The 16083-nt window shown below is 47.9% G+C and overlaps 1 protein-coding gene across 6 annotated transcripts in view; it reads right to left on the bottom strand.

Moving 5' to 3' along the window:
* ARNTL (aryl hydrocarbon receptor nuclear translocator like) overlaps positions 1-16083 on the bottom strand; it is a 100222-nt gene that overhangs the window by 70566 nt on the left and 13573 nt on the right. The gene's annotated exons all lie outside the window — the stretch shown is intronic.

Genomic DNA, 16083 nt, shown 5'->3' with positions numbered 1-16083 from the left:
CGAAATAAGAGTTCAGCTTAAGAGAGGCTATTTATACACCGTCTTTCAATTTACAGCCCCCAATAAGTTTTGATTTACCATCCTCTCAGGATGCCCATTTCTGTTACTTTGCCCAGAAAATTGTGCTCATTTTTCAAATCCACTGGACAGTCTTTCCCTAAGAAGCCTCCCCAGTGTCCCCAGCAAGCTGGGCACATCCCCCTCTCAGTTCCCATGGAACTCTCCCATGGCGAGACATTTATGGCAACACATGACACGTGGTGGGAGCATAATTTCTTATTTAGGAATGGGGGTCCCTAGAGTCTAGGCTTTTCAAGAGAAGAGGCCTGTTAAATTTACCCCTACTCTCACCCCACTGCCTAGAACGCTGTGGGCATTTAGGTAGTCTTCAATAAATATTTGTAAAAATGTGAGGAAAAACAACCCACTTAATTCATTACCACATGCCTGGGTATTGAAAATTCTGCTTGATCACAATTTTCCCTATAGAAAGGCATGCCTCAATCCCACTGCTTTTAATAAGCAATGGCTTAACAGGAAGGATTCATGAGATTAATGGTCTAAATGCACACCTTTGGAATGACACTCCCCTGGGCAGAGAGCCTTCAGAGGCTTCCAGAATCTAAGAAGGCAAGCCCAACTCCGTAAGCAGGCTGCCAGGCCTGCACGAACTGGCCCAGCCTGAGTCCAGAGCCTCAGCTCGAGTGGCCTCCCCCACTGACCCCACAATCCAGACAAACAGGCCTGATAGCGGGCCTTCTCTATATTCCCTCCAGCTGGAGGTCCTTCTTCCCTTCCCTCCAAATTATCTCCTATTGAAATGCCATCCATTTCAAACACTATGTCCCAGACCAAGTTCATGATGGGGCCAATAAGTTGTTTTTTTTTTTCTCTCTCTCTCTCTCTCATTTGTGTGTGTGTGTGTGTGTGTGTGTGTGTGTGTGTGTGTGTGTTAAAACATACATAACAGAAAATTTATAATCTTAACCATTTTCAGGTATATGGCTCAGTGGTATTAACACATTTGTGTTACTGTGTAACCATTACCACCATCCGTCTCCAGAACTCTTTTCCACAAAACTGAAACTCTATACCCATTAAATGATGACTCCACGTTCTCCCTTTCCCCCAACCCTTACTCCCAGTCTCTGAAACCCAGTATATTTTTGTGAAATGAATAAATGCTGGATAAAGACATGAATGAATCTGACCTCAACCCTCCTCACAAAAGCCAGAAGGGCTGTCCCATAGCACTAGACGCCCATGGCACTGTCTTCATCGTTCTTGGATTTCTTTCAATCTACAGCAATCCTGTTTTGCACAACTGTATTCTTCTTCAGTGGGCAAACTGTGACTTCTTTTGAGAGGTTAAGCGCTGGTCCAGAACATGCACTTGGCCTGTCCTCCATGTTGCCAGACCCAACAGGCAAGCCTTAGTCTTTGTCTTATAGCTCTTGATATCAGTAAACCATTCCCTCTTGCTTGACGACTCCTTTCACTTGGCTTCTAGGACAGCACTCTTGTTTTCTGCCTGCTGTTTCTCACTGGCTGTTCTTTCCTTTTGCTGGTTTTTCCTTCTCTCCTTGCCTCTCAATGTCAGAGTGTCCCGGGGCTCAGGCCTCATTCTCATCTCTTCTCTGTATGCCTTCACCCCTCGGTGATTTCGCCTAATGTCAGGGATTCAGATACCATTTGTATGCTGAGGATGCCCAGATTTTTCTCCAAGCCCGGATCTCTCCTTTAACTCCTGACTGGTAGGATATATCCAACTGCCCGCTTCAAGTAAGATGTCAAATAGGAGCTCTGTGTAAGTCATGTTCAATGTCCCAAACTTAACATGTCCAGTGCCGACCCCTGGCCTTCCCCCAGACCTGCTCCTCCAAGTGTTCCCCATATCAGGCTAAAGACAACGTTCGTCAGGTTGCCCAGGTCAAAACGTTTATAGAGTCATTCTTGTCTCCTCTCTCTTGCTCCATATCCAATCCTCACCAAAATTGGTTTGTACTTCAAAATATATTCAGAACATGACCATTTCTCACCCCCTCCACCATTACCAACATAGCTGATTACAACAGCCCCTGCACAGGTGTGCCTGCCCCCCACCCCTCCCCTGTGCTTTGGCTCTTGGTAACACTCCTCCCTTCATCCACAGTCTATTCCCAGTACAGGAGGGAACTGGTCACAACGTAAGTCAGAACAGGTCATTTCTTTGCTTAAAATCCTGAAAAGCCTTCCTAGCAAGGCCAATGCCAAGGAGATGAATGTTTATAAAGTAGACCTGCAGGCCCAGGGGCAGGCATGGGGGGAGGAAAGGTCTTCGGGCCAGGGCCCAGCTCCCATCCATCTGTCAAATGGCAGTCCTGGCTGTGGCTCCTATTATCTGATTGCAAAAAGAAAGGAAACTTTAAAGGGAGACAAATACAATCAGTCAGCTTCCTTTTCCAGTTGAGGCACCACAAAAAGCCAACAGCACTCACATTTCTCAAGAAGCACATAAGATATGTCAAGTCTGCTACCACTTAATAACTGGTTTCCAAAGATAAATCTAGCCTTCTGGAGAATAGTTATTACCCCCCCTTGGTGGTGGGGGGGGGATCCTCCTTAAGCCCCTCTTTTTCTTGCCTCCTCCAGCTGGTCACCAAGCCCTGGTTGCCTCATTGTCTCTAGACTTTCTCCAACTCCTCTTTACCGGTGGGACGGCTGGAGGTGAAGTCCAAATGACACAACTAAGGGCTTTAATTGGCTCAGGTCTCTTCGGCTCTCCTTAGAGCTACAGTGGCAACCTCCTAACCTCTACTCACTTATTTATTTCCAACCACAAACCCAAACACAGTGTCTGCAATGACTTTTAATAAAACCTAAAAACCTAAATATGATCAAGTCCTCTGTTTAAAACTCCCCAAAGAGTTCCTACCTTGTTGTACCATAAATTCTTCAAAACATAGTACAGTAAACCATGCTAAAGACTCTTTTTTTATTTTCCATAGATGCTTTTCTTCTGCCTTCTTAAAAAAGACCATGAAGGCCCCAACAAGGGTGGGCAAATGGTCCAGCCCGATTAGACTACTCCACTCCCTGGCTGCAATGACAGGCACAACATCCAACCTAAGCCAGGCCGAGACTTGCTCTAGAACTGACATATAGATGCAGAGAAAGGAGTTGTCCCTTCACTGCAATTGCTGGACTGGGTCTGTCAGCAGTGGTGCCCCCACGAGGAGCACGGTCCATCTGCAGTAGGAAAGACTGATGCCAACATACAAAGAATAGCAGACAGGGAGCCAGACGGCAGCATCAACTCCCATTCTGGAACCCCTTCCTTTTGCGAACTCCTGTAGCATCCTGCCCGACTACGGAACCAGTAACTCCCCGTTTATGCCTCCACTAGCAGAAGTCCCAACAGGCACATCATATAAATTTCCCATATCTGTGTTTTTCCCATATCTGTTTTTTCTCTCTGCCTGGAATGTGTGCTCCTTGGATTTTTACACAGCAGCCAGACCTTTAATGCTATGGAGGCTTCCCTGAAGGACAGCACAGTTAGTCCATTCTTCCAGATGTGCTCTAAAATGCCTGGAAGGCACCCGTTCTGTTGTACCATAGACTCCTCCTGGTCTTCCCAGCCTTAGCTGGTTGCCCAAGCTAGAACCCTCATTTTCAACCTGGTCTCCTCACACTTCCTCGTTGCCATGTGGACTTTCCTCTTCTTGCTTTCTGTCCTACCACCCCCCTCCTTGTCTTCTGCTCACTGCACTCCAGCCACCCTGGCCATCTTTACCCTGCTGTTCCTATACCCTAATGCTCTTTCCCCAGTTAAACACACAACTCACTTCTTCACTTCATTCGCTACAGTATACACTATGGTACAAGTTCACAAAAGCCCATTTCTTTTTTCTTGGGGGCACATGGCTAGACTCTATTTCCCAACAGCCTCCCTTGTAGTTAGAAGTAAACATGTGACTGAGTTCTCACCAAAGGGTGGGACAGATGTGTGCTCCTTCCAGACTGGCCCATAAAAAGTTCTCCACAAGGGGCATATGGGTGCCTTAGTCAATTAAGCATCGGACTCTTGATTTTGGCTCAGGTCATGACCTTGCGGTTCGTGAAGTGGAGCCCCACATTGGGCTCTACACTTATAGTGCAGAGCCTGCTTGGGATTCTCTCTCTCTCTCTCTCTCTCTCTCTCTCTCTCTCTCTCTCTCTCAAAATAAATAAACATTAAAAAAATTTTAATAAAAATACAAAAACTTCCCCACAAGACCATCTCTCTTCTTATTCATCCTCCAGCTGAATGGAAAGCAATCTGAGGGCCTTAAAGAGGGCAGAGCCATAAGATATAAGGAATGTGGGTCCCTCGGTAACCACAAAGAAGGGGCAGCCAAACTGGAATTTTTCTGTACAAGAAATAATGTTTTCTTGGGTTGATATCACTGAGATTCAGGGGTTTGTTTGCTACTTAACCTAAGAGTTTGGTCTCCTTCTCAACGAGACCTTCTCTGACTACTCTAAAATTCTCCTAACACTTCTTAGCCAACCTCCTTGCTTTATTTTTCACCATAATCTTATTACCATATTGGATAATGTGTATTTTATTATTTTGTTTTCTATCCCCCCAAATCTGAATGTGAACTAAAGGCAGGAAATTTTTGCTTTTTATTTTTTCCTTTGCTGTATCCCCTGGGTCTAGAACAGTGCTGGCCATGTTATGAACAATCACTTATTGTTGACTGACTGACTGACTGACTGACTGAATGAAGTACATGGGCTCCAAGGTCAGGAGGGCCTGGGTTGAGGTCCAGCTCTGCCATTTATTAGCTGTGCAACCTGGGGCAAGATACTCTACCTCTTTAATACTCATTTTCTTCATCTGTAAAATGGCGGAAGTAACAGCACTTTCTTTATCGAGACCGGGAATAATTAAGATCGTGAACATGAATCCCTACATAAATCCCTCAGTACAGTGCCTAATAACAGCTCAGGTTCCATAAATGCTAATTGCTATTGTTATCAACTCAAGGCCAGAGGACAAGACTGGGTGTTAGGCCCTAGCAAGGTCATCGGGAGAGCCATACTTTGCAGCAGAAGTTGAATGGATATTTAAACGCACAAACTCTTCTGGAAGAAATCGTGACAAACACCTAGGTAGTGAGATTTAAGAACTGCCTAAAAGATCCCAGTAAATTGCCAACGATCAGAAAAACATGACAACTGGTGTCAGGGGTGATGAAAAGCGTGCACACAGTCTGCAGAAAAGTGCTACTATGGAAAGAACGCCACCCAAATGATGAGAGATCACTTTGTACCTTTTAAGAAACAATTTTCAGAGCAAAGCTCCAGAAAAGAGAGGCCCCTTGCATCATGGGGACAAGGTAATAAGGTTATAAAAATGGAACTCAAATAAACCACACACAGGGCCCACATGGGCCCAATTTCCCAGGAAAAATAGCAATTGCTACAGCATTCAGATAAGGGAGTCACGCTTGGGCCTCGGCATAGAAAACAGCTTTCAGACATCATTAGGCTGCAGAAGAGCCACCGGGTTTACCAAATTAGCAATGCCAGCTCTCACCTGCCCCTCTCTGTCATGTTCATCTCTTCCTACCCACACGAGGACACGGCTAATGATACCCAAAGCCTGTGCCTGCTTCGCCATCTTCAAAATAGAGAACCCTCCAGAATGAACAGCACGGTGCAGTCTCCAGAGGCCCGCCCGTGGAGACCTTGGATCAGACCTGCTCTTAGATCTCACCTGGTGGAACGCTGCAGTGCTGGGCCTTGTAGACAAAGCATCACCCCACCCCACCCCCACCGCCCCAAGAAGCTCTTTCTTCCTGTGGCCCCTCGGCTCTCAGCAAACTCCCCCATCCCCACCCTATAATCCCTTTCATCTCCACTCTGACCCCTCTCCCACCTCGGTACCCCTAATCACTGGCACTCCAAGCCTCTGGTTCTAGTGTCTGTTCTCCCCCTATATCAGAGGCGTGGCAGCTTTGTGGTTAGGAACCGAGATTCTGGAGCCAAACCAACTGGGTCTGATCTTGGCTCTACAGCAGGACGATCTTGAGCAGTTGATGAGTTACTTTATGTCTATTTCTTCATCTGTAAAATGGAGGCAATGGTAGCGCCCCCCTTGGGTCACTGTAGGGATTAAATGAGTTAATATATAGGAAGTGCTTAGACCCAAGTCTGGCATCTGATACACGCCCTAAAGCAACACTGCTTCAGCCAAACCCCAAACATATCCCCATGTCCTTCCACCTCCATTTCCTCTGTCAGCCTTTTTGTTTTGCTGGGACTGTCCAGTCCCATCTCAGCCAGTCCTTTCTAGTGCTGACAACAGCAACTCCCCCCCCCCCATAACACCTTTCTTGACACCCCCGTCCCTGCCCTAGCCTCCCGAGGAGATGGAATCCCTCTCTCTTCTCTAACAGAGTAGAGCTGACTGCCCCAGGACTCTCTTCTTAGTCTCCAGTGAAGGACCACCAATTTTAGACTTGTTTTGTCCTTCCCACTCCCAGTTCGTGGGCTCCTCAGAAACAAGGGGGCACTGGGTGTTTTCTTCCCCAGTTTTTATTCCTGGCAACTCAGCTGACATTTGCCGGTTGAAATGGTCCACGTAATCATCAACCAGAGACTGAAACAGCAACGACAGATCATCTGGGCAGAGGAAGCCTTCCCCGTCACCCCAAAGCCACATGGATTCCAGGCTAAAAAGAACACTCAGAACCAAGTCACTGACACTGGTTTGTTGGTTTCATTCTGGTTATTTCCTTATGACCAACAAAAAACCAAACTGTTTCAGCAAGTTTGCAACCTGCTTCCACTTGGCTCCACAGCAGGATGGTCTTGGACGATCTTAGCTTCCACTGCTGGGCGCACTTCCTGACAGGCTCATTCTGGTTTAAGGAGACACTGGAGGTTTTTTCCCCCCTCAAAAATCCCATTTACTTTTTCTTGCTTTAGGGCATTTCTTTTTTCTTTTTTTCTTTTTTTCTATCATTTATTGTCAAATTAGCTTCCCTACAACACCCAGTGCTCATCCCAACAGGTGTAGGGGATTTCTTAAAAACATCGTGAACAAGGGATCACTGTTTATTTTACTGTTTTAATCAAAGCATCAAAAATCTAGGGATACAGAATTCCTCAATTTGAGCAGATAAATTACTCCTTAAGAGAGTGTACTGGCTCACCTCTACACTTAGGAACAAACAACAAGTCATGTATTACTTGTAAATACACAGCCTTTCACTTATATCTCATTTCACATTACTGTTACCCTGCTTCTTCATTCGTGGAAAATACAACAAAAACATTCCTAGCATTTAAAGTAAATTTTAAATATATCTTCACGACATTTTTCTTGAAAAAAGAAATTCTGATTCTCTGTGTGATCTTGGGCCACTGCCATTAGCTAGATAAATGCCAACGTAATAAAATCATTCTGCAATACACAAAGATGGCCAATGTAGCATTAGCTGAAAGAACAAAAATTAAAAGCAAGTGAAATGCCCCATAACAAACTCATGGCTTACTGAAGGCACTCCCTAGATAGAATATTATGCAGCCATCTTAAATGAGCATGATCAAAACTAGGGAGCCACATGGAATGGGCTGAGGATATAATCTTAGGAGTAAAGGGAAGGCAGATATGTGAGCATATGTGCTGAAACCATCAGGGTTGCCCTGGCTGGGCAGATCAGGCCCGGTGTTTGAAATCAGATGCAAAGGGGGCGCCTGGGTGGTTCAGTCGGTTAAGCGTCCGACCAGCTCAGGTCACGATCTTGCGGTCCATGAGTTGGAGCCCCGCATCGGGCTCTGGGCTGATGGCTCAGAGCCTGGAGCCTGCTTCGGATTCTGTGTCTCGCTCTCTCTCTGCCCCTCCCCTGTTCATGCTCTGTCTCTCTCTGTCTCAAAAATAAATAAACGTTAAAAAAAAAAAAAAAGAAATCAGACGCAAAGGAAAGGAGGAGAAAGCTAAGAGGAGATCTCACGCAACAAGGCCAGAGGGAATGATGGTAGCTGTGTGAGAATGAGGCCCCTAGGCAGAGGGCAGGGGCCATGTTTAGGAGAGCAGAATCGGAAAACGGGACGGCTTCCCGAAGCCAAGGTCATTTCAGCAATTCCATCCCAAAGCAGGCAAGGGGGATGGGAAGAGAACCCTCACTAGTTTTGCAGAATGAATCAATCCCTGGGTGAGTGAACAATTTTCAAACGCCACTCAGTGTCAAGGCTAGTCTTCTCCACAGTGTGGCCATGAGGCCTCCCACCTGAAGGTTCAGTCCCACCCAAGCCTGCAGGGCTAATCCTGACCCAGGGCAGGAGGGATTTAAGAGGCTCTGGCCTAGAACCCAAGGGGTTAGCGTTCTGCTAACCTGGCAGATAAAGAAAGTGAACCACCCCAAGAGAATGAGCATCTTGACCAAGACCTCACAGGGAGCTATGGGCCATGCTGACTCTTTAAATCTGAGTTTGCCAGTCCCTGGGTTTAAAGCTTTTCTGAAGAGCACCCTGGTACAAAACTGACTGATGATTCGAGCTGACTGGCCCAGTATAGAGCGTAGAAAACCAGCTCATTCCACAGAAACAGTGGCTTATGAATTGGTGAGCCCAACCAGACCAGGGCAGGAAGATCTCTGTGACCCTGGGACACCAACAGTACCCCTCAAGGAGAAAAAGTCCACTCCTACACCCAGTCTGTGCTAAACTCCCACTTTTTTTTTTTTAATGTTTATTTATTTTTGAGAGAAAGAGGGAGACAGAATCTGAAGCAGGTTCCAGGCTCTGAGCTGTCAGCACAGAGCCTGACGTGGGGCTCAAGCCCATGAACCATGAGATCATGACCTGAGCCAAAGTCGGATGCTTAACTGGCTGGGCCACCCAGGTGCCCCTAAGCCCCCACTTCTAACTCCTCAGTCCCCTGCACTCCGTTGGTTCAGCTGAAGCTCTGCTGTCTGTGGGTGCCAATGCCCGTCCCTAATGGCATGGCCTCTGGCACTGCTTTGCCACCTGCAGGTCTCACAAGACAGTCTATCTCTGGACAGGTGACAATGACTCCAGAGCTCCTCTCCACCTCCCCTGACCCTTCTGATTCTTATACCTATCCATCAGAATCCCTAAACCGGACCCTTCCCGCCAAATACAAGGGGCCAAACTCATTGCCCTGGCATTTAAGGTCTCCCCTCATATGGCCCACACCACCTACCAAATCATGCCTCCCAAGGCACCCACCCCTGCTCCCCGGACCAGGCAGGGGCTGCTCTCCTCTTCCTTATACCATCCCCAGAAGCCATGCTCTCCCCGCCAACCCCAAGTCCCCCAAGAACCAGCCCCAGCTTTCTCTGCTTCTCCCCAGCCTCCTCCAAACACACTGGTGTTACTCACATGGTCTCCACTGAATGAGCGTAAGTTGAATCATACTGTCTCCTTGGGTCCTGCGCAGCCAAAGGGCCCGACTCTCACTTGTGGCATGAGCAAGCCACCCAGATACTGTCATTCAAAGGACTATGCACAGGAGGCACTCTTGCTCCCCCAAATTTGTTCTAAACATACTGTTAGAGATTTTGTCACTTCAGTGGTTGTCAGACTCTCTCATGACACCCCTTGGGAGTGGGGCTGCAAACATTAGACAGCAATGCTGGAGCCAGGACCACTGGTGAGGAATTGGAGAGCTCTTTCCACCTGTCATGGCTGCCAGTGGACACTTCCTGAGCTCCTACTATGTGCTACCCCACGGGCGCAGGGTCCTTAGGGTACAAATCTGAACAAGTCCGTATTTGCCCCACAGGACTTTGGGCTCATACAGGGAAAAGAGTGAGACGTGTTCCACTGGTGTGGTGTGATCAATGCCACGGAGGGAGAGGACACAGAAGGAAGGGCAGCAGGGAGCAGAGGTGGCCACGATGAAGTTCAACCCAAGAAGGGGCTGGGGAAGGGCTCAGAGAAGGCCACGCGGAGCTGGTCCCAGAGGGATAATCGATACCAATGACGAAGACGATGGCAGCAAGCGCTTACTGCGCACTCACTTATGCTAAGCACGGGACAAAACACTCCACTTGCTTTATTGTAAACTCATTTACTCCTTTATTAGTGAGCCGCTGCTATCTTCCCGCCACCATCTCACGCACTGGGGACACAGCAGTGAACAAAATAAACACTGGTCTCTGCCCTCGCAGCTTACCTTCTATTGAGAAGAGAGACGATAAGCCAAGTAAGAAAGTAAACTGCAGAATATGTTAGATGATGCTAAGAGGAAAAAGAAAACAAAAGGGAAACAGGGAAACATCTGGGGGGCAGTGGGCTGAATGGTACGACTTTACACAGGGTGGCATGTGAGAAAAGACCTGAAGAAGGGGAGTAACCACACCATACAAATATCTGGGGGAAGAGCATTCAAGGCAGAGGGAGCAGTCGGAGGAAAGAGCCCGAGCCCGAAGCCAGCTTGGCGTGTTTGCGGAACAGCAAGGACTCTGATGTGGCTGAAGTGGGGCAAGAGGTGGGCAGGTGGGATCAGTGCATTTGGCCACATGAGTCGTGCACTGCGTAATTCGGGGTCGGGGGGGACACCACCCACATGCACCAGTGAGCTACGCACGACCCAGCCTGCTTGGTTACCCACCAGGCCCTGGGCTGGGAGATGGGGTCAGAGAAGCACCAGGCAGCCCTGGGGGCCGTGCTGAGGATTTGGTTTTTCCTTTGAGTGAGACAGGAAGCTACTGTCGAGAGGGTTCTGAGCCAGAGGCACGACTTGATTGGACCCCGGCTCACTGGGTCACTGGGCAGAGCACATACAGAGCAGGGTAAGGGTGGAAATAAAAGACCACTGCAGAGGCTATGGCAACGATCACACTCAAGTACATATAGTGTTCCCCTCCCAATCCCATGAGGGAGTTCTGTGCTCACTCTTTCATAGATGAAGACATTGAGTCTCAGGAGAGATCTGGTAACTTGCCCAAGGTCACTGGGTTAGGCAGTAGCAGAACCACCGGGATTGGGAAGCGGGGGAAGAGAACGTTCTAGGTGGAGTGAACAGCACCAGCCGTGGAGCCCTTCCACACTTAGGGAAGGGGAGGCTCATGGTCCAGGGGATCCAGAGCCCAAGGGAAAACGACAATGGCAGCCAGCGAAGGCCTGTCTGTTCCCTGTCTGTTCACACAGATGCCTACCAGTGGCATCCAAGCCAGTTTGGCTCCTTGGACCAGAACAAGCACCTCCTAACCCAGCTCCCTGCTCCGTGCTTATCCCTCCCACTTCAGTCCATGGGCAGCCAGAAGAACCTTTAGAAAATATGAATCACTTATTGTCTTCGTGCTCTCAATGCTCCAGTGGCTTCCCATCATACCAGGCACACGGGGGACCCTCAGATGACATTGAATGAATAGATGACTCCCTCATCCCTGCTGCCTCACTCAGGCACGTCCTGTTTCAAACCAGTGGAAAGGATGACTTCTTCCTTCCCTCCTTAGCAGAGGGAGGCAAACTCATGCTGAGGAGTGCAGGGGTGCCGGTCAGCCAGAAGTCCAGGCAGATGTCCTTGGTCTGCCTGGACCAAGCCAGGCCACCATATTAACCAGTTGAAACCCATGAGGAGGGAGGGGAGCCATTCAGACCACCTAAGACGCAACTTTTGGATCCAACTTGTTTTAAACAAAACTGCTTATTCCAAAGCAGACTGGACACTCTCCACCATGCTACGGCCAAGTAAAGGAGGCCTACACATGGCCCGGGCCACGATGACTGTAAGAGGCACACTCCACCCAGCAGCCCTGGCCCTGAGGCCGGCCATGAAAGGCTTTCCTCACCGAGTCGGTGTATTTAAGGGGTGGACCCAATGACTGAAGTCCTCCCTGAACACAGGGAACCCCAAAGGTGTCTCAGAAACTGGGGGAAAACTATGAAACTAAGGTTGGGACAAAACTTGACAAATTCCAGTCGGTCGGTATTTGGGACCAAGGGGTAGATTTCCCAAAGGATGACGACCACTCCCGGGGTGTAAATCCAGGCCTTCTCAGGGCCACACTCATTCCAAAGCCCTTTGTTCTCCATAGAAAAAGATACACACACATCCTTACACGTGCATATATGCAGATATATTTTTAAAGAATTGGTAACAACACAGAACAAATGAGACTAGTAAACAAGACCCCCCCCCCACAAGAAAATTAACCGAGTAACAAAGGGCCTTCCTGTAGGCCCTGATAGGAGAGTTAAATGATCACCGTGGGCATGACTTATCCTCTGGGTGGCAGAGAAGTGAGGGGGGGCTCTGGAAGCCAAGTGAGTCCCAGACTCCTTCAGGAGGCAGGTAACTTGGTTTCCCATACTGCATCAAGCCAGTGTGAGGCAAGTTCAAAGGCCTTGTTCTCTGAACAGGAAGACGGGAGAAGAAGGGTCAGAAAACACAGACATTAAGGGCTGTAGAAGGAAGAGTGTGGAGTCTTCATGGGAGGCAGGGTCCTGTCTGTCCTGGTTTTTCAGAAAGATGGGGCACAAAGAACAGGACCAATGGCTGAGCCCTCGATCTGACAGAGAAGTGTAATAGAAAAGAAGACTCGACAAGGAAGCTCACATCTCCCCAACTTCCAGCTTTTCTGGGCAGCCAAAAGCCAAGCCAACAGTGATGCTCAAAGATCCTGTAAGTGTCAGTGATCAAGAGTTTCAGGACGGGCAATGGCACAGTAAACCACCCTGAACACATGCAAGACCAGACCTGGAGAACAGGGTGTCAGGGAGGGGGTTACTATAACTAAAACGGCAACAACAAAATAGAAGACCTTGTCCCTGAAAGGATCAGTCCAATATCCTACTAGAAGGACACGGAGAGGCTGGGCCTCGTTACAAGTTGTAAATAAGAGAGAAAACACAAGCTTGGCCATGGAAAAAGCTGCAGCGGGCACTGATTGGGACTTCTTTGTGCAAACTGGCTCTTGGCTCTTCAGAAAAGAAGGACGTGCCCCCGGGGTATGCCTTGGCTTTTGCTCTCTCCACCTGTACGCCCAGGTCTGGCCCAGGCGGACTGAATGGGAGAAGCAGCTCAGCTTTACTGAGATATCCGCACCCCTCTGCCCTCCCCCCCGCCCCGAATCTCCTCCCTCCCAACTAGAAAGCACAGGGGGCGAAATAGAAGGAGCCAGGCCTTTGAATCATCCTAACCCCGGCCCTCCTGCTCCACTACAAAAGGGTGCATGTAAGCATCTCTGGGGCCGCTCTTACAGTCTGTAATGAGCTTCGTTTATTTCCCTGTGAACCATTTCTCTCTCCCACGAGAATGAAAGCTCCATGACAGCAGACAGCAGGTCTGCCTTGCTCATCACTATGCCCCCTGACGGCATCTGGAACAGTGACTGCCACATTGCAGGAATTCAACAGATCAGTGCATGGCTTCAAACACCAAGCAGTCATCTGTAGGAGCTGTGTCAGAGCGCGTCCTGCCGGGTACGGGCCAAGTGCTAGGTGGATGGCCCAGGGACTTCCCCAAGGTCCTGCAGTCAGCTCAGTACCCCCACCCTTTCCCTACAGTCCTGACCCCTCCTCTTCATTCTGTCCCCAGAGCACGGCTCAGGTCTCACCTGAGCAATGACAAGGGCAAGGGACAACTGTGACAGAAAAGAGCAACAATTAGTTCTCCTCAGTCTGTAAACATGGCGGTGGGAAGAAGCCACCACCAAATCTACAGTCACAAACAGAGGGAAACATGCACAGAGGACATTGGTAATGGAAGAGTCTGAGAGAACAAAGGGCAGGGTCACCTGATCCCAGGATGATGGAGCCAGGGGTCCCCGAGGAACACAGGAGTATAAGATAAAGGAGAACAGTCACACGGTGAATGGGAAACCTGCAAGGTTCATTTCCTTAAGTGACCGTAAAACAGGCTAGTCAAATTCCAGGAGCAGAGTTCCCCCGGACATCTTTCCCGACATGTCACAGAACGATTGCTTTCTGTGTTGATTTCCAAAAAGGAAAACATCCTCTTTCTAACAAATTCCTTACCTTGTCAGAAAATCACCTCAATAGGCCTGAGTTAACATGAGAGCCTATAGCCCAGGCCAGGTTGCCAAAAATCAAAATTCTTCATTTGGCTGGAAGGTATTAATTTATAAGACTCATTTTTAACTAGCCGATTATGATTATAACAGCAACACACGCTCACTGTTGAAAAATAGAAAACCACAGGGAAGGAGATGAGAATAGAAATCACCTCAAATTCTACAAGATGAGAACCACTGTTAACACTTAGGTGCTTTTCCCTCCTTCTATGCCTGAGCCTTTAACAGAGTCAAGAGCATACTGTGAATGTAAGTTCAATTCCTGCTTTTTTTTTTTTTTTTTTCAGTAAAGTCCGGTTAAAAATACTCCACTGTGTTCCAGGAAAGAAGATCATCTTTAGTGAATAAACACATTAAATAAAAAAATGAATCAAAGTTAAAATTTTTTTTTTTGATTATCCACTGAGACCCCATTTCTCCAGCAAAAGAAAAAAAAAAATCACTCTGGCCAGGATAGAAACAGTCCACGGGATAGAAACCATAAGCTTGTTTTTGTATTCTCTTATCTATATCATACTTTCAGTAAACAGTTATTGTTTTGAACAAGCCACATATTTTTTTTTCCAAATCAACAGAGGAATTTTATAACTACATCTTACTATTTTGAAGCAAGAGGTCATGTTCTAACAGCTTTGGGAAGGTTTCATCTTCCAATCTGCAGGAAGACCAGACCAGTTAAAAATGATCACTTCATATTCGGGGACCATGACATCCAAATGGAAGTCCTAGCTCCCCTTTTTGTTGTATTCTGTCACCTCGTCAGTGGAGTAAGCAAATGGCTCTGCCAAAGACATATTATATGTCCTATGCTACCTGGTTGGGAGCTGCCCTGATGTCTGCCCACACCCTGGTGGGGTACGTGGCTGTACCTTGGCCAATGAAGACCTTGGCCAATGATGAACAGAAGAACGACTCTGCCTAGCAGAGAACACTGTCCAGGACCAAGACCTCCACACAATGCAAGTTTTCCCCACCACTGCACCAGATACTGGGGACATACAGGTGAATAACACAGATGCTATGCCAGTTTCCATGGAGCTCAGTTTGCAGGGCACTTCCCCTTCCATTACTCACCCTAGGCCTGGGAGACAGGAAAGGCCATCACCATTATTCCCACATTGTAGATGATAAAGCAAATGTTCATCAAAGCCTTCTGCCCCAGGTTATGAAGCAGAAGCGGATGGACTCAAACCCAGGTCTTCTGACTCCTAGCTCAGTGCTCTTTCTACTGTACCACTTACATTGATGAATTTCCTCTGACAACTGAAGTCTTCTAGATTATTCATATTCCCTCCAGCACCTAGGCACCTCTGGCACCTTGGTTCTACCTGGCAGCCTCGTCTCTGAGCAATGAGTTGCCCTGACTTCTAGATGGCTACATACGCCAAGATTTCTGTGTGCCTGCCTAGATCCTGACCCTGGACTCAGGCATCTTCCCAGCTCTCCTGGCACCAGCTTCAAACTCTATTTAATCCTTCCCACTGGTACCACAATGCAGCATGCTGCAAATTTCCCCTCATGTTCTATATCCTCTCCACTTTTAAATACAGTTTTTGCTGGACTCATGACCTCCCACCTAAAGATGCTTCTCAGCCTCCTTCGTAGTTAGATGTAGTCGTACCTCTAGTTAGTACAACTAACTAACTAATTCTGGCCCCTAGAATAAAAGAATGTGCTACTACCAGGTCTTGCCCTTAGAATGACTGCAGGTGTTTCCCCCTTAGCTTTTCCCCCAGGAGATGGTAAAAATGGAAGCTTCTGCCTTCAACCACCAAGTGGAAGCCACATGTTGAAGATAGAAGACTTGGACCACTGGCTGCTAAGGACTAGTTTCAGCTATGGTCCGTGGATCTCTTTAATACGGGAACTTGCTTGGTGTCCCAACTGAAAAGGCTTGAGCGAGACCAGTTCTACATTCTCCTAGTAAAGCCCCTTGCCACCAAATAAATACTTTTTTTAAAATAATTTTCTTAAATGTTTATTTATTTTTGAGAGCCTTGTGGGGGAGGGACAGAGAGAGGTGGAGACAGAATCCGAAGCAGGC

The sequence above is a fragment of the Lynx canadensis genome, chromosome D1 (assembly GCF_007474595.2).
Source record: "Lynx canadensis isolate LIC74 chromosome D1, mLynCan4.pri.v2, whole genome shotgun sequence".
Classification (NCBI taxonomy): Eukaryota; Metazoa; Chordata; class Mammalia; order Carnivora; family Felidae; genus Lynx; species Lynx canadensis.
Note: the sequence above shows the minus strand (reverse complement) of the source record. Positions and strands in the feature narration are given on the sequence as shown.